This window comes from Chinchilla lanigera, unplaced genomic scaffold (genome assembly GCF_000276665.1).
Source record: "Chinchilla lanigera isolate Chin_1 unplaced genomic scaffold, ChiLan1.0 scaffold00007, whole genome shotgun sequence".
Lineage (NCBI taxonomy): Eukaryota > Metazoa > Chordata > Mammalia > Rodentia > Chinchillidae > Chinchilla > Chinchilla lanigera.
The window spans coordinates 14668859-14696853 of record NW_004955408.1 but is presented as its reverse complement, the minus strand read 5'-3'; the positions used below and the strand labels follow the sequence as shown (position 1 = coordinate 14696853).

General features: G+C 40.1%; 1 protein-coding gene and 1 long non-coding RNA gene across 2 annotated transcripts in view; one reads left to right on the top strand and one right to left on the bottom strand.

Moving 5' to 3' along the window:
- The window catches only part of LOC102028499, a 92471-nt gene extending 80270 nt beyond the window's left edge, over nucleotides 1-12201 (bottom strand). Inside the window, exon 1 of the long non-coding RNA XR_259688.1 lies at nucleotides 11485-12201. This is a non-coding gene — a long non-coding RNA (uncharacterized LOC102028499). The remainder of the gene's footprint in view (nucleotides 1-11484) is intronic.
- Atp10b (ATPase, class V, type 10B) overlaps nucleotides 1-27995 on the top strand; it is a 320484-nt gene that overhangs the window by 118795 nt on the left and 173694 nt on the right. Inside the window, exon 3 of the mRNA XM_005376268.1 lies at nucleotides 14362-14428. The gene's annotated coding sequence lies outside the window, so the exon portion shown is untranslated. The remainder of the gene's footprint in view (nucleotides 1-14361; nucleotides 14429-27995) is intronic.

The following is a 27995-nucleotide window of genomic DNA, read 5'->3' as shown; positions in this document are numbered from 1 at the left end:
CTTCACAGAGAAGCCACCACATACAACCAGGGAAGGTTAGCTACTATTACTGCTACCTTTATTATTAATACTAATTAATACTACTTCTGTACTGTTTGTGGAAGTAGCAATTTCCATACCACTGAAGACAAGACTGGGGGCTCCTTAAGCTCTGGCTGAGGTATTTATTGAAAAAAGGGGTAGAGATAAAGAAAACTGAAGACGCTGGAAGGAAGCGATTTTCAAGAAAGAAGCAAAAGAAAGGAATTATATGGGGAAGTGGGAGGTGAACATTGAAAATTTAAGAAAGCTTTGTGGCATGATGTGAGTGACTGTCCATATCTGCTTTTGCTAGATGATATACCAGTTATTTTAACATCTAGACTTGGCCTGGTGAGGTCCTGAGATGTGGTGACATTAGAGATTGAGCTCAGAATGTGCTCTGAGCTGAGGAGGCTGGTGGCCTCCAGGCAAAACTATACTACAGGCGATAGTTAGCATAGCTTCATGTGGTTACCATAAAAAACTGCCACAAGCATGGCAGCTCAAAAAAACATAAAGGTATTTGGTCATGGAAATGGAGACAGGAAATAAAAAATCATGCTGACTCTGGAGAAGCAAGGCAAGAATCTACTTTTTGCCTCTTCACCTTTGGGTGAGTCTTAGAATTCATTCACTCATGCATGCATGTGTTTATTCATTCCTCTCAGTACCTAGGGTCACACCCAGGGCCTTCATGCTGAACTACATTCCTAGCCCTTTTCTATTTTTATTTTGAGAGAGGTTCTTGCTAAGTATCTAAATTACCCCAGCTGACTTCAAACTTGTGATTCTTCTTCAGCCTCCCAAAAAGCTGAATTATAAACTGTACCTATACTCCTGGCTCAGCGTTTAGCGTTCTTTAACTTGTAGATACATCGCTTCAATCTCTACTTCTGAGCTCACATTACCTTCTCTTGTGCCTGAAGTCTCCTGTGTCTTTTTTTTATAGGGACACTTGTCATTGGACCTATGGTCCCCCTGAAAACTCCCTAGGGTCTGCTCATCTCTAGGTCTGTAAGATAATCACATCTTCAAAAACCCACTTTCCAAGTAAGAGAATATTTGCAAGTTCTAGGAGTAGGACAGGGATATATGAGGAGCCACTATTCAACCCAGTATGTTTAACTTGGACCCAAGAGAGCCCAGGTAATTTGTTGAAGGTCTCAGCACCAGCAGATGAAGGTGAAGAAATCTGAAGAACAGGAGCCGGAAATGACTTAGCTGAGATAGTAAACTGACACCAACCTGAGTTGGGCTTTTTATTTCTATATCAGTCTTTGTAATTTTACTTGATTGCATGACTAGTGTAGAAACATCTAATAGTCTTTACAAGATATTTTTGTAAAACGATGGGTAGCACAAGATGAAGGAATGAAATGGCTGATGAAGTGTGTCAATGCTGAAATGGATAAGAGTAACTTCTACATAACATGGGCATCCATCCTGACAGTAAGAAACACCCATTTTTTATGTTTGATTCATTTATTCATTCAGCAAATACTAAGGGCACAGTGTCAAGCTGTGTTCTTAGTTCTGGGTAGGAAATAAATTTATAAGGTGAATGCATTTCTGACATTTATGAAACATCATATAATATGGGAGACAGGCAACAACAATAGTAAAAGAAGAGTGTTATTGTGAAATTTGAAAACTGCTATAAATGAAATAAAAAGTGGACTAGAAGAGAGGAATTATTACGCTACTCCAGGTAGAGGAAATAAAGAAGGTCTCTGTGAAAGTTACATAAGCTTTGAAGGAGCCTGTATTAAAAGAGGCTAGAAAAGACATCATTTTCCAAACATAATGTCGTAAGAGGCCAGTGATCTTGGTATGATCTTGGTACATTCAGATGTCCAGGGTGGCCAGAACTTAGACTTTGATGGAGAGGGTGAATGATATAAGTTTGGAGAGGTAGACAGAGAACACTTTTCACCTTGCAATCCAGGTAAAAGAGAGTGAATAAAATCCAAAGCAATTGAAGTATTTTTAATTATGTGTGTTGGTAGAGGAGGGGATTTAATTTTCATTTCTCAACATCATTCTGTGGAGAACAGATTATAAGAGGGCAAGAGTAAAGTGAAGGGAACCCACTAAGAGCCTACAGCAGAGGTCTAGGTAGCAGATGGTGGAGGTCTGGCATTGGGCAGTGTCTACGAAAATGGAAATGAGAGAAAGCCCTGATCTGAGTTTTGATCAGTTTTGGAATCTACTCTTTTCTCTCTTATGTAAGTCTTCCTCTGGAACTTTCAGCCCCATGGACCCTCACAGTCACATGCGGAGAGCATAGCAATACCTACGAGTGATTTTCCATAGAGAAATCAAAAAGCTCAGGGTCAGCAATGTATAAAGCACCAGGGCATGATTTGTAGAGCCATCCTTCATGAAAGAGTTCGCCCAGTTACTCTGGGCTCTGACAGGTATTATCACCCTCAGTTCTCCAAAACATTGCCTGGGTTCATGGACACACACATGGACATTGTACTTCATGCAGGTTAACTATATTAAGCTCATTGGTTTCTCTCCCATGTGGACAAGCTCATGTTTGTTATTTAGCTGTTTCCTCCTCTCTCAGTGGAGAAAACTGACACAGAACTTTCTCTTGTCTCTAATTATACTTGCAAAGACATAACAGCAGGTAGGAGATATAGTCAAAGTGCTCATCCACAGTCCAAACCACCCAAAACTTCCTTTAACCAAACTTGGTAAGACTAGGTAGATTGAGAACTTTTCTAGGTAGTTTCTCCATTTTCATGCATGGATTCCTAGTTCTCAGTGTAGCCCTTGCCCTGTAGCAGACAGTTTAAATACCTGGAGAATTCGTTCTCCCCTTCTCTTGCCTTCTGCCTTCCTCCCTGTCCACTTTATGTCCTTTTTTCCATTTCTCAAATACACAGAGCTCTATTTCAACCCCAGGACCTTTCCATTTTGCAGTTGCCTCTGCCTGGAGCACCATATCTTTTTGTCCTCATGTAACTGCCTTCTTCATGTATTCAAATTTTTGATTAAATATGATCTTCCCTTAAAGTCCTTCTCTGATCAGTCAGTCTGGAGCCCCGTTCATTTATTTCCCTACTTTTTATCTTCATGGCTTATATTCATTCCTTCTTCCAATTGTTTGTTGGCTCACTTCTGTTTTACACTGTTCCCTTCCCCTTCCACTAGACCCAAGGATCCTTGAGGTTAAAGACCTCATCCACCTCATCTGCTCTGCACACCAGGTTAAAATAGCATCTACACATAGAAGACACTCCTCAGTGAAAATTGGTTTTATGACTAGTGGTAGCACTAGAGCCTTAGGCAGTATGTCAGCTGCCTTGTTTAAACCCTCACGTTCACTTCATACCCTCATCAAATTCCCTTCAGGAACTATTTATTTTCTCAGCATTATACAGCTATTTATGTCTGAGGCCAAACATCAAAAACAGGCCTGCGTGATATTCAAGCACTTTCTTTTTGTTCCCATTCTAAATTGCAGTATTTTCACAAACAGGTGGAAATTATGGGAAAATAAGATGGTGGGAAGATTTTATTTTAATTCCCTTTTTACCTAGCTGAAGGTCTACTCAGTATCACTCATGCATTCAAGAAGGACAAAGCATCTTTTCTTTGCAATACACCATACCAGGTGATGAGGACCCCTACACTGAGTTGAAGAATAGTGTCCAGGTTTTTTTTTATTTACTATTTCAGCAAATGTGTAATGAGCACCTACTATGTGCCAGTTACTATTGCAGAATCTGGCCCAACTACTTTCTCTTCTCCAAAATTCTGTGACCCCCTTTCTTTAAGTGCCTGCTTCTCCATCTCTCTACTCTCCACTGCTTCTTGGCTCCACTTTTCAGATGCAAAAAGAGTCCATCCGTTTGCCAAAATGTACTGCCACAGTTTACTCTAGGAGCACTGCTGACAAACCGGAAAAGAACTCTGTCTCCTCCTGCAGCTTAAATCCTAAGATTTCAAGAGACTGCCTGCCTCATGACTGAGCTCATGTGACTTCACTTGATCCAATCACTGCAGGAAGGACTGCAGCATGCAGCAAAGCCAGACCTGGACCACCTCTTGTCCTCTGCCATCCGCAGTCTCACTGGAATCATACGCAGCATTAGAGCAGCAGGAAAACAGTTGTCCCAAAGAACGGTGAGCAGACTCCTGCTCAAATGTGATATTTATCAGCTGCCCACTAGATCCTTATAAGTAGGGAGAGAGGCTGTGCATTAGCCAGACTTTTGGTCCTATGGCCAAACAGAAAGTCAGCTTCGTGGAAGAGAGGCTTATTTTGGCTTAAGAACTCAGAGGTTCAGTCCATAATAAGTTGATTCCAGGGCAGAAAATAGTACAGGGAAGGGTGTGGTCAGGGAAACCTGCCTCTTTTGAGGCAGCCAGGCAGCAGAGAGAACAAGAAGAACCAGAGAAGAAGATTCCAGGGCAAAGAAATACCCTTGAAAACCATGTCCCCCAGGAGCCCCCTTACCCCTTCCAACCCCATCTTCTAATAAACTCTTTCAGCTGTGAACTCAGCAACACAAAATCCACTGGATGAACTTAGAGCTGTCATGATCCACTCCATTCCTCAAATCCTGTCAGCGGGCAAAGAAGCCTTCAACACAATGAGGCCCTTGGGGGTACATTTTGGATCCCAGCCATCAAAATCTGTCTTATTCATCACTGCTTCGCTAATGCCAGGGACACTTCCCCAACTTTGAGCCAGTGAAACGATTCTTTAAAATATTTTATTTACTTGAAAAAAAACATTTGCAATGAAACATACTTCATAATGAAAGGCTAAACCACATATTGTTGAGGCCTGTTGAACTACAGAGTGGGACTACTAATACATAAACTACATAACTTACCAAGTTCCTCTGATTAAATGCTATTAGATTGTGAAAAGGCTTTGAAACGCATTAAACGACATACAAACACAAGGCATTTTGTTGTTAATCGTCAGCTAGAAAATGAAAGCTCAGCAGAATTGCCTAAATAGTCTCCTAAAGGAGTATGACCAAAACAAATGGGACTTTGCAGAGAAAGTTTCGAGTGGCAAGAAATACTTAGGCAGCAAAAGACAATTTTCTAAAATGATGGGTTTGAGAAGAATGAATCAGCAATGAATGTCAGTGCAAAATATTATTTAAGAAGCCTGAAGATACTCCTGATTAAACATATTTTCCCAAGTGACTTCAACAAAAATAATAAAATTCTAGACCCAAACCTGCTTAACCCCTGTGAATAACCAGGAGGTAGAAGCTCCAGCCTACATTTTTATAAGTGGGGATGCCCTTCGGGTGTGACACGTATGTGCTCAGTTTAACATTTCAGGTCCCATCTTTTTAAGTTAGTTGTCACCATCCTGGAAAAAGACAGGAGGAAAACAAGTCATATTTCTGTCCAAGAAAGACCAGTTCTATTAGTCATGTGAAGGATTTAAGGCACGGGTAAATAAACTGCTGCCATGGAACCACATACAGCATCTTAAAAGAGTGAATTTGCACACCCCCCTTAGCCCAAGGCTGAGAGGGTGCTCTGGAGTTCAATAGCTCCAGAGGGTTATCCTGAGTCATAATCTGGCTGATTACTTCTGCCATCCTCATTACATATCTCCCATCTCCGGGTCCAGGGTGTCTGCTTTATCCTTTTCTCAGCCAAACTGAAGAGACAAGGAGAAAGAGTCCAGACAGGTAGATTTGTCCTCACGGCGATGACCCAGAATTTGCAGACGTCATTTCCCCTTATAAACCATTGGCCCTAACATAGTTGCAAAGTCACAGCTAACCACTGGGGAGATTAAGCACTGATGTCTCTAGTTGGACTGCCACATACCCACATAGCTCTCAGGGGCAAAGCAGAAGGATTACTCCTAGAAGGAAAGAGGACTGTAATACTTTAGGACAAAATAGGATCTTCATTACACATGGGTCATGCATATCTTGAGTTCATGCTATGTTTGGGGAATTGTGGGAAATTCATCTGTGTATAAAATGATGGCCTGCATTCCAGAGAGGCTCTGGACATGCACAGAACTAACTCACCTCTAAAGCTGAGTGTGGTTGGTGGTAAACATAAGTCCAGTGTTATGAAAGTTTAATGAAGGGAGAGATTAGTTCCCTTTGAATAGAATTTAGGAAGAATTTCTGGAGGAGGTAAGATTTTAAATGCAGTTTTAAGAATGAGGAGGACTAGGGTAGACTAAAAACTGGAGTTAGGGAAAAGGACCTCTGGACAATGTGGAGGAATAACTTGCATACCAGCTAGAATCATTTTCATAGCTGTAGCTCGATGATGCCATCTAGTAATCCTACAAAAATGACCACATGAAAGCTAATACTACTGGTTGTCTCTGCAAATCCATTTTTTGCAATTTTCTTTGTAAAACTCCAGGTCCGGCATGGTGGCGCATGCCTATAATCCAGCACTTAGAGGATCACTGTGAGTTTATGGCCAGCCTGGGCTACACAAGCAAGCTCAAGGCCAGCCTGAACAACTTAGTGAGAACCTGCCTCAGAAAAAAGAGGAGTAACCCTAACACTTTTTTGAAACTTTATAATTGCAGATGTTGGTTGTATATGATTTAATGTTTTGATGTATGTATACATCATATATTGATCAAATCAGAGTAGTTAGTATATTATCATGTCATGCATTTACTATTTGTGATAAGGATGTTCAAAATGCTCCTTTCTAACTATTTTGAAATATTCAGTACCATAGTGTTAACTGCACTGACCTTGACATAAAGCATCGATCTTAATCCTCCTATTTCCTTATAAGGAAGGATTTCCTTGCTTCTTGATGCCATTGACAACCCTCTCTCTACCTTCCCCTTCTCTATCCACCCCCCCGTAAACACTGCTCTACTCCTTACTTCTTTTTTATTTTTTTACTTTAAAGAGAAAAAAAGCAATAATACAGAATTTCAAAACAAGGTAATAGGAGATTAACAATGGTCAATATATTGCATATTGTTATCTTCAAAGTAGATGCTCAGATTATAAGATGCAGGCATGCAAAATTGATCAAGCAATATAAGTACAAACAGTATTTTTCAATGAACTAAAAGAAATCAGTAGTATAACTATCTTATCTATGATATATATTTTTTTTCTTTTCCCTTCTTTCTTTTCTCCTTTCATTCATCTCAGTTATTCTTTCTTTTGAGCAGTTTCTTTCCCTTTCACTCTTGTAGATTTGGGATCTTATTTACTTTTTCAGTTTCTAGGGTGACAATATGATGTTTACCCATGTGAGTTTGATTTATTTCACTTATAAGTATGGTCTCTAGTTGAATCCATTTACCTATACAAGCCTCCAGTTTATCCTTCTTTATAGATGAGTAATAGTCCATTATATAAAAATACCATATCTTTTTTATCCATTCCTCATTTGATGGGCATTGGATTGTTTCCAAGATTTAGCTGTAATAAATTGTGCTGCTTATAAACATGGGTGCACATGTATTTCTGTGGTATGATGTTTTTAATTCAAATGGATCAAAGATCTAAATACTAAAACAGAAACACTACTTTTTACTTTTATGAGTTTTTTTTTTTTTTTTAGATTCTGCATGTGAATACAGTCACAAAGGGTGTGTCTTTCTGGGACTGGCTTATATCACTTAACATAATGTCTTCCCGGTTCCTCCATGGATTCATTTTTATGGCCGAATATTGTTCCAGTGCAGACATGTACCTTAGTTTCTTTATCCCTTCATCTATTTTTGACCATTTAGGTTAAACCCAACTTGGCTATTATGAGTAGGGCTGTGATAAACATGAGTATAAAAGTCTCCTTGATGTACTAATTTCATTTCTTTTGAATATATGTTAAGTATTGGGACTAATGGGTTGTACAGTAGTTCTAGTTTTAGATTTTTAGAAAGCATCCACACTCTTTTCCATAATGGAGACACTAATTTACATGCCCACGTATAGTATATAAGGGTCCCCTTTTTTCCCTTGATTAATACTTCTTTTCTTTTGTCTTTTTAATAGTAAGCATTCTAACTGGAATGAGGTAGCATTTTGGTGTTGTTTTGCTTTGCATTTCTCTTCTGATTAGTCATACTAGTATTTTTTCACTTACTTGTTGGCTTTTTGGATATCTATTAAAGTCTTTTGCCCATTTTTTAATTGTTATTTTATTTTGTATTTCTGTTCAGTTATTTAAATTCCTTATCTCTTCTGTTTACTAACTCCTTATCAGTTATGTAGTTTGAAAATATTTTCTTCTATAAATAGTATCTTTCATCAGATGCTTGTCTTCTTTACTGAGCAAAATCTCTTTGATAAAGATTATGTATGATTATTTCTTACATATGATAAAATTCCATTCATCTATTTTTACTTTTGTTGCTTGTTTTGTGTGGTCGCATGTTTAAAAAGACATCCTTACCTAGGCCAGTGTTGTGAAGAATTTCCCCTGCATTATCTTCAAGCTGTTTCACAGTTTGGAGTTTTACATTTGAGTCTTTAGTCCATTTTAAGTTGATCTCTCTCCCTCTCTGTCTCTCTCTCTCCCTCTCTTTATATATGCATATATTTATATATGAAATAGGAGTTCAGTTTCAGAGACTCCTAAATTTTGGTTGAGCAGATTAAGATTTCTGTAGATTTGTATGTGACAGTGTGAGCAAGTTTTAGCCAATGAAGTAGACATGAAAGTATTGCAGTGCAACTACTGGAATATCTTCTTAAATAAAACTCCTTCTCCTTGCCCCGCTGACTGGGATTTATATGAGATGGCTGGAAGTCTTGGAGTCATTTTCAATGAGAAGAATGAGAACTAACCTTGCAAGTGGCAGAGCAGAGGGTTGTTGCCCTAATGACTGCACATTCACAGTAATGGAAAACTCTAAAATGCATGTCTCCAGACTTATTTAAAATTAATAATAATAGTGATAATAAGACTTTAGATGCCTAATCAGAGAAAATTTGGAATTTTTGTCACGTTCAGCTGTACCACATTCTAGTGAAATAGGCAGCTCTCAAGCTCCACTTGGTTATAAGCTGAATTTAAGAATGGAGGAAAGTACACTCAACAGACAGTATTATTTCCTTCTTATTACCACAGACCACAAACTGAGCAGATTAAACAATACAGCTTTGCTTTTTTCATCTTGCTCTAAGAAGTCCAGTGTTATGCATAAGTACCAATTCCCCATAAGGAATGTAACCATTATGTAATGAAAATATCTACTAATAAAGAGTAAAAACTGAAAAAAAAAAAACACAGAACAATTCTTGGATGTAAATTAGACTTCAATAAATGTATTAAAATGTATAAAACTAAATGTATTATTTTTTTCAAAACAGTAAAAAAGGAAGGAAGGTAGGCAGGCAAGCAGGCCAGCCATCCAGCCGGCCAACACGGGCCTCATTAGTCTAGACTCAAGAGGTTGGTAGAACTATGTTCCTTCCCAAAGCGCTAAGAGAAAATCTATTCCCTTCCTCATTCAGGTTATTGGTTGAATTTAGTCCCTTGCCCCTGTGGGACTGAGACATCCTGTTTCCTTGCTGGCTTTCAGCTGAGGCCTGTTCTCAGCTCTCCAACGCCCTTGTCTTGGGGCCCTTCCTTCATCCCTAATCCAGCAACAGTATATCAAGTAGTCCTCACTCTTCAGATCTCTCCTCTTGTTTCATCATCACATGTCTCTGATGATCCCTTCTGCCTTCCTTCCCCACATCTGAGGACTCATGTGCCATATTGTATCCACCTGGATGATCCAGAATGCTCGATCTTAAGATCTGTAACCTTAATTCCATCTGCAACTCTCCAGTGTGTAAGATATTCATAGTTCCCAGAGAGTAAAGCATAAACATCTTTGGAAAGCCATTTTTCTTCTTACCTTGGTCAGAGAGTATGAGATTCTCTCAGCACCCCTACTGTCCTGTGAACTTAAGATACTGTTACAACTTTCCTTCTAATTTACAGGTGATATAACCCAGGGAAAATTTAACTCTGGATACATACATATTACCCAGACCACTCAGGAACCCTGCCCCATTGTAACTCTGAAAAAAATGTACCTTTTCTCACTCTTCATACATGGTGTATGGTGTACGTGATATACCGGCCCCCAAAAGATATCTTATGGATGTTCCTAGGGCTTAGTATCAAACCAAATGTGGTGAATGCTCAAAGTAGTTTTCTCAGATAAGCGTGGAGTGAAGTTTTCCCAGGGTTAAGACTAGGGTCTTTCTCTAACCATAAGGCTAGAATGTGAAGCAACCTGAGCAGCTCTGAAAAAACTACTCAGGTTTGTAGAATGGGTTACAAGCTACGAATTCCTTATAGATTCTCTAAGGTTGAGGATAGGATTGGAAAATGGTATATCATATCAAAGGCAGTAATTCCAGAGGAAAGTGAAAAAAGAGGTAAGAAATGCTCCTTGAAGAAAATAAGGAATTAGGGTGTCATCCAAAGTATCTGGATGGATCTAAGGAAAGCTAACCTAATTAGCAGTCCTTTTTCTTCTTAGATGTTCAACTTAATATCAACTCTGGCATCATCTTCTCTCCGTGTACTTGGGGTAGGGCTTTGGGAACCTAAGCTTCAAGGAGACAGGTACCTTGCTTACCCTGTTTCCTTTATATCCCTAACTCACAGAGTACTATTTTCCAGAGGGTATTCAGAATATATATGTTTGCATAAATAAATTACTGATCAGTGGACTGACTGGTTGGTTGATGGAAACCCAAACGCTTTAGCTTTTGATTCCCGCTGGGCAGAATTACCTAGTGATTAAAGCTTTGCTTTGAAATCAGACACAGAATCAGGTCTCGGCCCTGTCTTTTATTCTGCCACCCTGTTCCCCGGGAACATACTTGAGCCTGTTTCCCATCTATAACTTGTACTCAATAACTTGTACTCAATTTAGCTCTATGAGGTCTCATTGAAATAACAGATGAAAAGTGCTTAGCAGAGCTCAAATCAGTTATCTTTTAGTATCGGTGGAAACCCTCTGCTCCTGCAAAAGTAGTCTACCCCGGATCTTCAGATTTAATTCCTGCTATATCCCTGTGCTTGTGTTGGTTGGTCTAAACCACTAGCATTTCATCCGCAGCTATAAGTGCATGCATGCATGCACACAAATAGTACAGGGGCCAAAGGCAATTTAAATGCCATTTTTTCCCCTGAAACCAATCCTTATGTCAGAAGATATTCCTTCACTATAAAATTCTTGAATGCTGATTAAGTCATTTTCATATTTTCACATGACAGTGCCTTCCACAGTATTGGCATCATACAGAAATCGAACACATTTTGGCTGACTATGTGGGTGGATGGATGCATAGATGAAAATTCAACTTGGTTATGTGCATTGGCAACTCCACAAGGACGTATCATCTCTACACCCCCAACTAGTCGGCACAGTGCTTTCCCCATGGCAGGCACTCACTAAACGTTGGCTGGGTGGGGATTAAGGGAAAGAAAAACCAGAAAAAGAAAATGAAGACCAATCCCCACCTGAAACCGTTCTTCTTCCAGGGCATCCTATTGAAAGGAGTTATTGAGTAGAGCAGCAGGGACTTGACAGCCGCTCTCTGGACTCTCTCCCAGGGCCTTTTTAGAACAGGCAAGTTAATTATGGAACCAGATTAACAGTTTCTTTTTTGATACAGTCAAAGTAAAACCAGCAGGATGCAATTTAGCTCTTCCCCACTTTCCAAATAGCAGCAAATTTTCATACAAAACAAAGAGACACTTGAATTGCAAATTACTTAGAGAATCAGCTAGCAACCCCAACGGAAGAACATTTCGCAATTTTCACAGCCAGGCCGTTGCCTTTTCAGATTTAACCGTGTCGTGGGACCCTCACAAAAGTAGGGACGTCTTGATACTTCAACTCCAGGCCTAGTGAAGAAGAGGAGCAATTCCTTGAGATTTCCTGGAGCAATACAGCGTCATCTTTTGCTCAGAACATTGTCCTCTCCTCCAAGTCTTCTCTGAAACTCATGACACCTTGCTTTACTCATGGAATGAGGGTCTCCAGAGGTCATCTCATATTTAGCAGTAAGAGCAGATGCTCATGGGGCGAGCAGGGACACAGTGAATAAAGCGAGTGCTGAGAATGTACAAAGAGGAGGTGGTACATGAAGACTGGAGTGAGCTGTACCCCATCGTTGCCATGCAGGAACCCTGGACCATTATTGATTACTGCTGAACGGTTCTGAAAACTCTGTAAACTGGATTGGTAGTTGAAATATTCTTTTTAGCTATTTCATCTAAATGGAAAGAAAGAAAGAAAGAAGAAAGAAAGAAAGAAAGAAAGAAAGAAAGAAAGAAAGAAAGAAAGAAAAAAGAAAGAAAGAAAGAAGAAAGAAATGAAAAAAAGAAAAGAAAAGAAAAGAAAAGAAAAGTCATCAATTTACTGGATGTGTCCTGTGTGTTACCAGTTTATAACTTCTGATCTAGTACAATTTCCTTATTTGATACATAGGGAAACTGAAGTCAAGAGAAGAAAGTCACTCATAACAGATCACAGAGTGGCCTCCTCCATCGCCTCATCAATTATACAGCAAGCCTCTCTCCAGTCCCTGCCCCTGGAAAGACATAAGGCAGTTTCATTTTTCATAAGAGCATTTTAAAACTTTTTTTCTGATTTAAATGAATTACTATTTTCTGCGGAGAATTCACAAGACACAGAAAGAATAAGAAAATAAAAGAAAATCGCACAGTGGTACCATTTTCTTTATGGAGGAACTGGAGGCTGGGGTGGGAGCCTAACTATACACAGGTTGCTTCCGGACACAGCCCCGGAGGCCAAGGTGGCATCGCAGCCAGGCAAACCCAGGTTGGCGGTAGGAAAGCTGGGCATGGGCCAAACGCACACGTGCTTACAGCAGCCAGGCAGGTGGCGGAAGTGTAGAAGGAGCCAGCCGGGAAATGTGGCAAATGAAGGAAGTGTGCCCTGCTTAAAGAATGTAGACACTGCCCAGACACCCTACACTGCCATGTGGGGAGGTAGATAGTGTTAACAGTCCTCCTCAGTTTTTCTTATAAGGTCTGAAATCTAACTTTTCATATAAACATGTTCAGTGTTTAAATAGAGTTCAATTTTTTTAGAAGGTATGTCAGACAAAACACATAGAAAAGGAAGGAACTGTGACCTCCGCTTAGTGACTCCTTGAAGGTCGACTTGGCACTGGGTAGAGAGCGTGTTTGTGATCAGTCCTGTCCTCATTCAGCAGAGGGTGGAGAGGATCCAGTCAGGAATGACATTAAGGAACCCAAAACTGCCTGTGGGTTTAGGGCGGCAGTCCTCTGAGGAGCAAGGACTGCACCCAGAGCCGGTTTCAGATGAACAGACCTCCCGGGAGACATGCTCAGTTCAAAAGTACCTAGTGTAGCCTTTAGTATGTATGTGTGAGTGGGTACACACACGATTGTACAGTCTTTGCTTTATTAAAATAATACAGATGATCTCCCTCGGTAATCCTGTAAAGAGGTCTCTGTTTTCTGTGGGGAAGTAATGTTTCAAGTCAGTGAAGATCGCACTTCTTTTGTCAACCCTTCATTGTACTGTAATGAATCAGTGAATGAGTAGAGAACAGAATTCAATGGAAGGTACCCTTCAACTGGGACCCTGGGCCTCAGCACTCTCACCTTCCTGAGCTTCCATTTCATACTCTGCAAAGTGAGAAGCAGGAGGTTTGCTATAGATAAGCAGGAGGTTTGTATAGATAAGAATTTCTGAAGCGGAGAGATAAACATCCAACAGGTTTAAGAAAAAATAAATAACTTAAGTAAAAAGGTATATGTTGATTCACACTACTGAAAAGTTAAAGCATTTTAATCATAGGTGAATTTAGAGGCCTGAGTAGTGTCAGGAGTGGGGATATTTCACTCAGAACCACAGTCTTGACCCTCCTCACTCTTACCCTACCACTGTTGGCTGCTAGCAACTTCCAGGAAGTCTCCCTCACCGTGCCATGTGGTAGAAAGAGATCTTCTCTTTCCCTACATTTTCAAGGCTGACTTTTATTGGTCCGACTCTAGTCCCAGGCCCATACCCAATCCAGCCAATGTGGCAAAGAAGATGAAATATACTGAATGACCAGATAAATCTGCATTCCATGGAGCAATGAGGCATTCATTTTAGGGCTCAAGGGAACATAATTTGTATGCTGGGTTGTGGCAGATAAAATAGTAGACCTGATTCCCTGGTTAGAATAAACTATTCCTATCTAAACAGCTTCCTGGGAAAATGTCCAGCCTGGCTTATGAAGTTTATTTAAAGCTGGAGTCATCAGCTGGGATGGAAGGGGAAAAATACTTAATTTCTGCCTGATGCCAAAGTGAGATTCTATACTTAATATTTATTGTCTCTCTTTTATCTTTCAGGCCTGCATTAACAGGAGGGTCAAGACTGATTGGTAACTCTGATTCCAATGAAACAAGATTGTGAATGGTGAGTAGTATTTCTTGTTCCTCAATCAGTTGTAGGATATGGACTCCTCACCACTGCCGAGATATTAAACTATAATTCCTTCCTGCACTCTAAGTAAATATCAACTGACTTCACTCATAAATAAGATGCCAAGTGTCCAGATTATTTTTTTCTCTATTACAGCATATATATATGATATATTATATCATATGTACATATATTCTCCAACACAATATAGGAACTGTTAAGGTGTATATCACTTAAAATGTGTTCTTGGCTGCAAGAAACAGAAAATGAACAAAAGTGGCTTAAAATTAATTTTTAGAAAGTTGTTCACTCTCGTAACAAGCAGTGCTAAGGTAGGACAGATCCGTGGATGGTTATTGAGTAGGTCAATAATGTCACCAAGACTTGAATTCTGACATTTTTGGAAGGACCTCTCCAACCCCTCTCATTTTCTACGGAGTCCCTCAGCAAACTTCTGCTCACATACATTTGCCAAAATGTGTCCCATACCCTTATAGCAAAATACTGTATATGGGACCCTAGCCCTAACCTACCGTGACCATACAGATCGTTAGACTCTCACTAAGAACAGGGATGAGACCTGTATCCCTTAACAAACATGGTTGCATGTGAGAAAGTGACCGTGTGGACAAAATTAGACTTGTTAAAAGGGAAAAAAAAGATAAATATTTATTGTGAAGGTAATCAATAGTGTATGCTATACAGTGACATTATGCAAATCTCAGCAAGGCTTCCTCTAAAATGCAGTTAAATTCCAAAATCTCATATGCTCCATCACGAAAAAGTAGGCTCCCACCCCTGGCTAACCTCCCCTGAAGTCATGGGTAAGATTAAAGAAATACTGTCCATAGAAATACTTTCAACTCTGGATATAAAACCCAAGGCATTATCATTACAGCGTATGCAGACTGTTTCTCCAATTTGCATAATTATAAACTCCCCCTCAAAGAGTAAACATTGCAGCCAACTTAAAGAAAAACAACTACAAAGCAGCATTAAATATGCATTGCTAATTTGAATTTCTAATCTGAATGGGATCTTCACAAAGGCATGCACAACTCCACAGATATTGCGTGCTTAATAAAACCTTCCACCTGTCTGAAGGAAGTCAACAGGAAAAGAAAAGTTAAATATTAGTTCTCTTAGCTAAAGGATTTGAGTAGATGCCAAAAAATTACCTGTAGGAGTTCATTCCATTAAAACCACTCTGAAATTTATTCTTCCATGCATTAACTGAGCCCCTCGCAAGCAGATAAGGCAGTTGTTTTGGGCAACCAAAGACAGATAACATTAGGGGCTGGGGATTTAGCTCAGCGGCACAGCACCTGCCTGGCAAGCACAAGTTGTGAGTTCGATTCCCGGTACCGGGAAAAAAAACAAACATTTCCTCATGATGTCTCCACTCAGCTTTGTAAGTCACCTGTGAGCAGGACACCTATTTTGAGAATTATAGGAAGTGATTTAACTGGTGCAAAAAAATGTTCCTGCCTTTCAAATCTCTCTTAGTGATCTGACTCAAATATCCACAACCCCTGAATTGGGCCTTGACACTCTCAGCTACGTTTGCAGGTAGCTATGTGGAGGAGGTGCAATATTAAACTTTTATATTTTTCATCTTAAGTTCAATAGTTAATATCAGTGATGACTGGGACACAATATATACATGTGGATACTGGAGTTATATAATGAATTACATCTAAAAGTACATGTGTGTATCTGTATGTAACAAAGATTTATAATATGCGTAATCACACAAACTCATAGAGACATGCAGTTCTACCTGAGGCCGTTTCTTTTGTACAAACTAACTCACAACCTCTTTTTAATCTAAAAAAGGCTGTCAGTACATTACAGACAGCCTTTCACTGCAGTGTGACAATGCAGTGTGAGTGTATATTATGTTTTTACTGCTGATTAGTATTGCATCTCAGGAATGAATGGCAATTTATTTATTCAATCCCTCCTAAAGGGTATTTCTGTAGGTATATTATTACTATTTTAAATTATACCAAAACCTTCTTGTGCACAGAGGTCCTTCTCCACACTTATGGCAAAGTCCTTAATCAGTTTCTGGAAGCATGACAACCAGGTCAGTGAGGTTGCACACTGTGTATACAGGAGGGCCATCACGGGCTGAAGTCTCACCACTGCCTGTGGACAAGCAGAGGGCAGGCCTCTTCTGGGTGCCCTGAATCTGCCCGTGAGGCCTCGGGCTCCTCCAGGAAGAAAGGTTAACACAGGCAGTCGATATGTGTTAAAGTATTGTCTGTTTGTCCTTTACCTAGACTGTAAATTCACTGTTGCAGGGAGCAAATTCTGGTTTTGGTGGCTGTTTTTGTTCATCAATATATAGTGAGTGCCGAACATACTTACATTCCAATGTGTATATATTGGGGGTTAAAAAATTGAATAAATTATGTAGACAATCTTCATGAAGGAAGGAGATTTAGAAGTTCCTAAAGAGTGGAGTTTCTAAGGATTCTATTCTCTTCCTAATCCTCTTACCCAATCCTCAGTATCTTCTTTATCTATCTTAAAATTTTACTTTGCTGTCTAAACAACATGAGGCCCTGAGAGTCTATGAAAGCTAAAGGCAGGTTATACGTAGAAATGTGACTTTATTCTAAATTCTATCAATTTTAATCCATCCACGGACAGGTTCTGTAGTGTTGTGCCAGTTTGTCTTGCTATAAAACACACTGGATAAATAAGAGGGTTTTTTTTTTTATCTCTTTCCATTGAAGATATTTATTTACCTTTTCTATTTCCAAACCTGTTTCTTATTCTAGAAATCAGGATTTTATCTAAGGTGTTTTTTTTGAATTCCTGTAATTCTTCCCTGACCATTTAGAGTGATTTTAAAGCTTTTTAACTCACTCATCCCTCAACCCACCCCAGCTGGACTGTTCCAGGGGCTCCTGGGCTTGAAGCAGCATTGACTTTGAAATCTTTCTTACAACCCCAAAAAGGAAGTGAGATTGATGATGACAATTCAAGTGAGCTGGACAACAGCATCAGTATCCCCTGGTAGCTCCTTAAAAACACAGAACTCAGGACCCGCCTGAGACTGACCTAAGAGCCGCAATATACATTTTCTTAAAACCATTGGGTATTTGGTTAGTATGTTATAGGTTCTAAATGACAGTTCCTTGGGATCATTCATTCTGATATCTTCTTATATCCAAAATATGTCTCTGCTTTAACTGACAAAATGAAGCATATTGCAAAAAAAGAGCAATATTAAATAAAAATGTGTTATTTCAGTAGCTCCCACCATTATTGAATTAGACAAAGAAAGCCTTTTGTATGGATTTGAAGGGAATGCTTTCTATTTAAAAACATTGACTTACTTACTCTTTAGAAAACTTCATTGCTTTTATAGCAGTTTCCTTTTCATTACTTTGCTCAAAATTGAATTTATTCAAAATGGCCCGATCACAGTACAAATGAGGAATGGGATAAACCAAACTTTGGTGCTGCCAGTCTCTTTTCTGGATGTGGCTCTTCTTTCTCTTCAGGTATCCAATACACTCAGGCTCTGGCTCACCCTTTCCTAGAGCACAATCTAGTCCCAGGATAACATAGGGAGTCGCCCATTCTTATACCATGTACTTTCACAGATTTGTCCTAATAGGTTACATTCATCTCTCTTACCATGGAAGAAAGATATGTTAACCTGTTAGAGGAAATTGCACTTGAAGATGAATGAAAAGATAAGACATATTGATTAAATGGTAGGTGGTAATTAAATTTCATACGAGCAATGATAGCTTTTCTAAAGCTCTATGTTAACAGGGATTCTGAGCCTAGAAATGCAAATTAGAACCACAATGAAATAGCCCTACATATTAGAGCGACTGTTATCAAAAATACAAAAGATAAGTGCTGGCAAAGATGTAAAAAGCCTTGAACACAGTTGGTAGGAAGGTAATTAGTAGAGCCATTATGGATAACCCCAGCCAAGTTCCTCAAAAAATTAAAAATAGGACCACTGCATAATACAGTAATCCCCTTCCTCAGGATATAGCCAAAGGAAATGTGTCCAAGTGTCAGAGTGATCTGCACCCCAATGTCCACTGCAACATTATTCACAATTACCAAGATAAGGAATCAACCTAAATATCCATCGCCAGATAAGTGGGCAAAGAAAACAGGGTACGTGTGGGGGTGGGGTGGGGTGGGGGGGTGTGTGTTTGTGAGAGAGAGAGATGGAGTATTAATTGTCTTTTAAAAAGAACATTCTGTCATTTATAGAGACATTATGTCACTTGCAATAAGCTAGGAGCAGAAAAATAATACCATATGTTCTCTTAGATATGGAAACTACTGGTGAACTCACAGAAGCAGAGCATAGAATGATGGTTACTAGGATCTGGGGCTGTAGGGGTTTGGGGGGTGTTGGTCAAAAGATATAATGTTCAGTTACAGAAAGACTGAGATCAAAAGATCTATTGTACAATGCATTGACTGTAGTTAACAATGTATTAATAGTAAATTTGAAGCATTCTCACTCAAAAAATTACAGTAAGACAATGCATGTGTTAATTAACCTCACTGAGTCCTTCCAAAATGTATACACATTTCAAAACAGCATAATATACATGACAAAAATGTACTGTTTTCATTTATCAGTTAAAATAAACACTGTTGAAAAGAAATTTGCAATCAGTGATAGCTACCATGTGTAGAGGAGAACATAAACCTACATCTGCTATCCAGTGTTGTACCAGCAGATACTAAGCTTTTATACGTCCTGTGTTTAGGCTATTCGCATGCTATGTTAGTCATCCATTTGTCACTATGTAGCAAGGTATCTAGAATGTAGCCATTTAGGAGAATAATATTTCTTATTTCATCATTGTTCTGGGCCGAAATCTTTGAGCAGCTCACCTCTGTGCTCTGTCTCAGGGTTTTTCAAGGACGTAAGGAAACTATCAGCTGAGGCTGGAGTCGCTCCCTCCCAGGTTGGCTGGGGAAGGGCCCAGTCCCAAGCTCACTCTCATGATTACTGGTCACGTTCAGCTCCTCAGGGACTGTGGCACTGATGGTCTCCGCTCCTCACTGGCCGTTGTCCAGACGCTGCCCTCAACACCTGCCAGGTTGTCCTCTCCCTTAGGGCAAGTATGCAAGAGCAGGGAGACAAAACTTGAGCAAGAAAGAAGTGATAGTCTTTTCATTTTATTTTAAAGAGAGGAATAAAACAACAAAGCAATGTAGAATTTCAAAACAAGGTGACAGGAAATTAATAACGGTTATTATATTGCATACCGTTATCTTCAAAGTTATAGTCTTTTGTAACCAAAGATGGGGCGGACATCTCATCACTTTTGCCTAATGTGTTCATTCGATGTAAGTCACTGTGCCCACCCAAGAGGCCAGGCTGACACTACGGTTTGAGTCCCAGGTGGTAGAAATTTGGGGGTGCCGTTCTACAAGCTCCCTGCTGCACTAAGTTCACCCAGCTTATCTTCACCAAGACTGCTACGGTGCATGCTATTCTTATCCCATTTTTATAAGTGATGAAGCAGGCAGAGTGAAAGAACAGTTTTCAAGTGACACAACCAATAAAAGCAGATCTGGGACTTAGACACAGGCCCATCTAACTTTAACTTTAAAGATGATATAATTACCCCTCTACTTTGTTCCTCTCTAGAATTAATCTATAAAGCAGTTTTCACTTCACAGAATAACATAGACAGAAAACATAGGTCTTCAAAATAACTTTACAATGCACTCTCATTAGCAAGGCTTTTCAGAATCCCCCCCTTATTATGTGCATACATATTTATAAGGTGCATGTTAAACTGTAAGTGAGCATGAAGCTTACTTTCTGCATGAAAGTGGTTGCAAATAGTTCTTTTCCTTATATGACAATGGATTATCCTGCCCTCCCCTGAGGTCACTCCCGCTTTACAGCCTAGTGAGCTGAAGCTGTCCATCTGTGACAGCCGCTGGCCCATGACTCCTAGTGGGCAATCAAGAGCATTCAGTGGAAATGGAATTTAAGCTTCTGCCACCTATTTACTAAAACTTCAAAGGGACACTGGCTGTCGGCCTCCTCTTTATTGCTTTATCAACGGTAGAAAAGGAAATGAGGCAGAGTTTGGGCGACGCCTTGCTCCCACTCGTGTCCTCGGGTCTCTGAGGAAGGACACAGTGGGACAGGAGCAGCCTTCTGACAGCCCTGGGCTGTGAGCCGCTGTGAGAGGGAAAATGCCTTTCAAGGCTGCCTGGAAGCTCAGATTGAAGGACAGAGTGCAGGTGTTGTTTCCAAGAAAGGCTCTGTATCTTATAAAGAGCCATTATTTGTTTTAAAGTATGTAAATATGTGTTTTGAATAGGTAATCCAAAAACGTGCTCAACACACTATGGATATTCAGTAAAAATTAAGCTGCATGCAGAACCTATGTTATAAACTCCTCACTCTCCTCCCCTAAAGCAAGTTTACATCCACACACATAAACACGAGGATGTCTCTTTTTTTGTAACTTAAACAGTTTACCCACTCTCTGTACTTTGTTTTTTTTATTCACTTTTTATTTCTCGGAGATGATGTCACATTAACGCATTAATACAATGCTTTACTTAGTCTCTTAATAGCCACATAATAGCACCTCATGAGTGCACCATATTGACATAATCAGTCCCCTATTGGTGAACATTTAGATGGATAAATAATTCTGCAAAAAAGATATCCTTTAGAGAATTATTTTTTAATACTATTAGTGCCTGCAACTTTTTTTAAATCCCATGAATCACTTATTGCTGGGGCAAGTCTAGGGAAGCACCCTTGAATAATGGGCATATAACCCACTTTTACTTCTCCAGTGCAAATCATTATAAAATTCCCCTTATTCCATGACTGGAGTCCTCAGCTGAACAAGCCCCACAAGACTACCAAGGGAGAAAACCCATAACTTTCCTGGAAGGTCAGAGAACTTAAATTTCTATTTTCCAACTTGGATTGCTCAGTGCATTTGAGGGAAACACTTGTATAAAAATTCTGCCATGGACTAGCTACCAGCTTTTATCTGAAATGGCCCAGGTGTCCTTGAGCAGGGGCAGCATGAGATGGTGCGGCAAGAACCAGCTTCAAATCAGTATATGGAACTTGTTTTAGTGGTTTCCAAACCAAGACACTGTCCCCAGAAAAGTAGGGGGTGGATGAAGCCAGGCACAAGCCACAGGACTGTGTGCAGGAGTGTTCAAGCGCACCATCCAACACTGGCTCTTCATCACCATTGCTTGCCCAGCTCTGGCAAGCAGAACTGCTCTTACTACCTGCTACTCTTTTCTTCTGCACACTAGACGACCCCACAGATCCCATCCAGTTCAAGCGCTCCCAGACTTCATGTATAAGGGCATGAGGTCTGGCACAGGCACCTGCCTTTACTTTGACCCCTATCTTGTGAAGTGACTTAGAGGTCACCCATGTGCAAATCTGCCCTTCTTCTTGCCTTCTGGTTGGCTGCCAGGGGAAATAATTAACAGCTGCCCAACTGAAACGCCTTCTCAAATGCATAGTATTCTGGCCATGGTGACAAACACACACAGAGAAACTCCAGCCTCTGGGTTCTGACTGGGAAATTTTTTTCAACTGTGGATTTTTCATGTGTGCATTTTTCAAGTGTTTGAAGCATGGAGCTGACCAAGCCAATTGAATATTGCCCTTGTATTAAGTCACAGAAAAAAACATAACATTCTGTATAATAAGAACCACAGCAGTAGCATAGGCTACCTTTGAGTGTCTATTTTATCCCAGAGTCTGTATGAGACACATAGTCCTGAGGACTGGAGCTGAAACAAAACCTGAAGTCATCACTGCACCATACAGCTAATTGTACATAAAGTATGCCCCATATTTTATATTTAAGCTCCTATAGTTATCCAGAGAGGTTAAACAATACCAGAAGTGACATTTAGCTATGAAAACAAAGAAGTCAAGGCAGTATCAAATTAAAATCAGGCAACAAGACTTACATTGACTAATTCTGCATTCCCGAGCTTTGCTTAATTGTACTTTCAAATACCCCTGCATAAGCTTGGTTAGGTTGGCCAGTGGCAGATACTGGCTCCTTCCCGCCCCCAGACATGGGTTTGTTGTTGCTGTTGTTTGTTTGCTTGCTTGCTGTTTTTTGTTTTTGTTTTGTTTTTGGTTTCTACTAAATGCAAACAGACATGGCCTGGAAATACATAGGCCAAGACAAAGCCCCAGAGTCTAGCAGATAAGCGCAAACATGGCCTATGACTTCCATCTTGCTGCCACAGATCACAGAGACAGCTGTGTTCAGAGCTGGCAACAAATTTCAGGTCTGCCTCCCTGATTCAGAAGATGCATCTGAATCTCTACAGGAGCACGATGGGTCCAGAGAGGTAGTGATGCCAGCACAAAGTAAGATGCCAGCGGCACGATTGCCTCTTATTTGCTGGCTTTATTCATGGCTCCCAGTTCCTAGCCAGGAGAGGGGTGCTGTGCAACCCTGAGTCACTGTGAGACTGTTGACTATGAGTAGAAACAAGGCAGAGAAGAGAGGCCTCCTACAAAAAACAAAAAATGCCCTTGCCCTCTACAAAAAGACAAAGCCAGACACAGATGGAGCCTAAGTTTACTTCTGTGTTACCTATAAAACCGAACACCTAGCAAAAAAAAATGCAGTGTAGATTTGCATTCTGGTTCCCAACCTGAAATTAAGAAATCTAAATGAAAAGTTCTTCATGGACCAACTACCCTCTCCTGCTTGCCAACATAGACAGTCTTCTCAGGAAAATGCAAAGAATGGCTCAGGATGGTGCTGAGGAGATGGGGCATGGTTAGTAGAGCCATTGTTATGGTTTGTGTCTAAATGTCCCCCCAAAGCCTCATGCAGTCATGGGGCAGGCTACTAGGGTGTATGATTGATCCATGGTCCAATGCTGGAATTATGGATGTGAATGTCACACCTGCCCTGGGGTAGGTAGTTTGCATACAATGTGAGGGAGGGAAAGAGGCCACTCGCCACTGCTCCTCCCTTTGGCTCTTGTTGCTTTTGCTGTTTTCCACCACCATGAACAGTTGCCCTCTGCCATGTGCCACCCTGCCTTGGAGCGAGCCGAGTATGAACTGAAACCTCCACAAACTGTAAGCTAAATAAGCCTTTCCTTCATTAATCTTGGGTGTCAGGTATTTTGCCTCAGCCATGACAGAAAAGTAACCAAGACAGCCATGCTCTGCAGGTAGAGTGTCTCTCTGAAGTCTCATGGCACAAAGAGAAGAGTCACAGTGTGTTTTCAATTCATTTTACATGCGTGTAGAATTGGAACAGCCAGAAAGACTGAGATCTGCCTAAAGTCATGCAGCAACCTGATGGAAGAAAGGAAACCAGAACTCTGCTCTCTCTGCTCCTAATGCACACTTAGAGTGGAGCTGCTCCTCCAGGGGAAAAGTGATTGTGCTTGCAGGGTCTCTCACAGCCAGTACAGCCTAAGAAGCACTCAGTCCTCATTAACTGTCATTATATTGCTGAGCCTCCCCATCGCTTTTCCTACAGGGCAGAACTGAAGGCCGATGTCATTGACTTTGTATGTGCACCTCCTGGGGTTCCACTGGTGACATTGCTAATGAACCACAGCAGAGAACACCATCATCCTCAATTAGAGCTCTTAGGAAAGTCTGCTGCATCTTTCTACCTGCAGAGGAAAACACTACCCAGGAAGTCTATGGATGAATGAAATCGGACAAAATGTTTGACCTATGATAATTCCATAAAAGCTCATGTGTGTCTTTACATGGCACATAGCCCAATAGCCTTGAGAACCACTATATTTGTGTTTTGTAAAGTAGATTTCACTGTTGCTATGGAAACAATATTCTTTAACCTAGACAGATTCTGCATCTGTACACCAATGGAGGCGGGAGGTCAGGTTGCGTGGGCTAGGGACATCTTGTGACCTACTTGCTGGGGCAGAAGTGATGCCCTGAAACTCTCCCGTCCAGAACTTGGCACACACTGCTGAAGAATAAACAATAGCAGAATGGTCAAGTGTCAGGTAGAATGGGGTTTGAGGCCTAAACCTGCCACTTTCTAGCTGTGTGACACTAGAAAAAAGATGAACTATTTCAAGTTTGCAATTCTTCAGCAAACTTAGCAGATGGTGCTGTGAATGTACTCAACAGATTGTATTTCACTGAATGAAGGAGCATTCTCATTAGTGGTAGTAGTATCGTTTTAATAGAGCAGGAAAGGACCCCAGAAATCTCCTTACCTGCAGGTTCTCAAATCTGATTGAGCATTAAGATCACATGAGAGGGGGCTGGGGATTTAGCTCAGCGGCAAAGAGCTTGCCTGGCAAGCGCAAGGTCATGAGTTCAGTTCCCGGTACCGGAGAAAAACCAAAAAAAAAAAAAAAAAAAAAAAAAAATCACATGAGATGTTCTCCAAAAAGGTGTATGGCTGGATCCCACCTTTGTGCCTGTGCAGCTTGCTTTCCTGCTGTCTCATCCCAGCCCTTAGATAAGTAATTATATTGAGGGCTAAAGTATGATGCTTCTATTCACCAAGACTACAAATACTATTCAAAATCGAGTCTAGGAACCAAGCTTCTGTTTTTTGCAAAGTCTTGGGTGATTCTTAAGCTGCCAGATTAGTAGCAATCATTAGGATGTTGTTGGGGAGTCACTGATGTGAGCTCTAGAAAGGCTGAGAAATTTGCAGTTCACAGAACAGCACTCATTGTCAAATATGCACACTGTTTTTTCTGATTTCCAATTTAATAACTTTCTCAGTGAATCAGCACAATGAAATTAAGAGGACAGAAGTGTTTGTGGTTAGTCATCGTAACTGTAGTCCAGACAATCCTGGTCTTCATGTGTTAGCAACTGTTTAGAGCCATCAATAGATTTATCTCTCCTAGACTTGTCCTGTAGATTTCAGTAAAAATGGCAGGCCTGGGGGGTGTTGGGTATCTGTCTGAGTGTTAAAGCTTTGCAGCATTGCCTCATGAAGTGCTGACATTTTAGGACACAAGACCACAACTTCAGCATCCCAGGCACACCCCATAGACACAAACCCCAGAGAGAGTATGATACTACAGTGCCAAGAGTATTACTCAGCTACAAAAAAAGATAAACTCGAGACTTTTATAGGTAAGTGAATGCAACTAGAGACCATACTCATATGTGAACTAAATTGGACCCACATGTGTAAACATCATAATCTCCCCAGTGTAAGAACCTGAAAGAGTAAATAAAACCCAAAACGTACAATAGATGATACGAAAGGGAAAGAAATTTCTCAAAGGAAGAAATAACTGGGATGAGGGAAAGAAGAAAACAAAAGAAGGAAGACAAAAATAGATAGATAGATACATAGATAGATAGATAGATAGATAGCTGGGATAACTGTACTGCTAATGTCTGGTGGTTTGTTGAAAGGAACAGTTAATGCTTAAATAGTCTTATATTTTGACCAATTTTACGTGCTTATGTCTGGTAATCTGAGCAACTGATATGAAGACAATATGCAATATAATAACCATTGGTGAATTTTACCATCTTGTGAAACTCTGTATTGTCTCTAACTTTTTTCTTGATAATTACCTTTTTATTTCCTTTAATGGTTTGAACAATCTTCCATTCTTACATCTGGTAATCTGAGCAAATTCGTTGAAGATAACAATATGTAATATAACAACCACTGTTGATTCCTATCACTTGGTTTTGAAACCCTGTATCTTTTTTTTTTTTTTTTGGTTTTTCTCCAGTACCGGGAACCGAACTCGTGACCTTGCGCTTGCCAGGCAGGCGCTTTTGCCACTGAGCTAAATTCCCAGCCCCCCTGTATCATTTTTAATGTTCTTGCTTAGCTTTGTTTATGTCTGTTATGTTGGAATTTTGCTATTGTTCTCTTTTTACTATTATTTTTAAAATAAAAAATAAATTGGAAAAAAAAGGTCAAAAGCAAACCTAGCCCCAAAACCCACAAGAAATGATGCACATTGCAGTCATAACCTGAGGAGAATGTTCAGAAGAGCTTGTGTGGAAAAGGGCACTCTCCTTGAGGGTTAGTAGCAATGTATCTCAGTTCACAAACTTTCCATGACTCTGGTTGCAAAACCAAATCAAATTCAGTGTTTAGGCTTCATGTTGACCTTATGGGGAAATTTGATTTGGTTCTCATCCAATTCAGTTTGCAAGCAGAATCATGGGAAGAATTAAGTTTGAGAACTAAGGTACCATGGTACAGCCATGATGGAAACTAGCATGAAGATTTCTCAAACTATAAACATAATGCAGCAATCTCACTTCTCAATTTGAAATTTGATAGCAGTATGTTAAAGACATGCATCTGCACTCGCTTGTTCAGTGCAGAACTATTCATAGCTGCCAATTTGTAGAATCAGCCTAAGTGTTCATCAACAAATAGATGAATAAAGAAAATATGAGGTATGGAGGGAAGGAGATAGGCAAACAGACTGATAAGCAATGGAATGCTATTTGGCTTTGAAAAAAAGTTGTTATTTGTGACAACATGGATGGAATCAAAGGACATTACATGGTATGATACAAAATACGGGGATGGCTAAATTTTTAAGAAATGTAGTACTGTAAGAGACCATTGTCACTAATCCCCTTACTTCAAAACACTTATCCCATTGTTCTTCCACTTCCTGAAGCAGTTCTGAAAATCTTCTTCTGTGAGTGTTTTTGATTGCACTGTAGTAGCTACTTCAATGTCCTGAATCCATTAAAAACATTTACCTTTCATGGTCATTTTGATTTTGGAAAGAGACAAAAGTTACCCAGTGCCAGATCTGGTGAATTAGATGGATGAGGATACACTATAATGGTTTTACAGTCTGCCTTTCCTTTGGATGGTACTCTGTAGCAGTATTCACTTTATTTTTTATTGCACCTTTTACAGACACAAAAGAGGACTTCCAGGAGGCTTTAGAAAGTGACAAGGCCTGGGGATATAGCTCAGTGGCCCAGTGCCTGCCTGGAAAGTGCAAGGTCCTGCGTTCTATTGCCGGTACAAAAAAAAAAAAAAAAAAAAGAAGAGAAAAGAAAAGAAAAGAAAAAGAAAACAGAAAGAAAATGGCAAGAACAATGGGATAAATGTGTTCTAAGCAGTGGAAGTATTTTGAAGGGGGTTGATAACTATATTCTTTTTAAAAACCTTCACTGTATATTTCGACTATGCCTTATGTGCTAAGTGAATTAAAGCAGGCACAGAAAATACCTCATGTTGTCACTTAGTAGGTAGATGCTGAAACAATCAAACTCAAAAGAAGCAGAGAACTTGGTATGTGGCAAGCTTGTAATGTCAATAATCTGGGAGCTGGAGGCAGGAGGACCACAAGTTCAACACTAGTGTGGGCAACTAGGCAAGACCTTGTCTCAAAATAAAAAATTCAAGAATATAGCACACCTAATCTTTGATAAAGGGGCCAATCAAACTCACTGGGAGAACAACAGTCTCTTTAATAAGTGGTGCTGGAAAAACTGGCTTGCTACCTGCCAAAGACTGAAAATAGACCCAAGCCTATCACCATGCACCAAACTCAGGTCAAAATGGTTCACAGA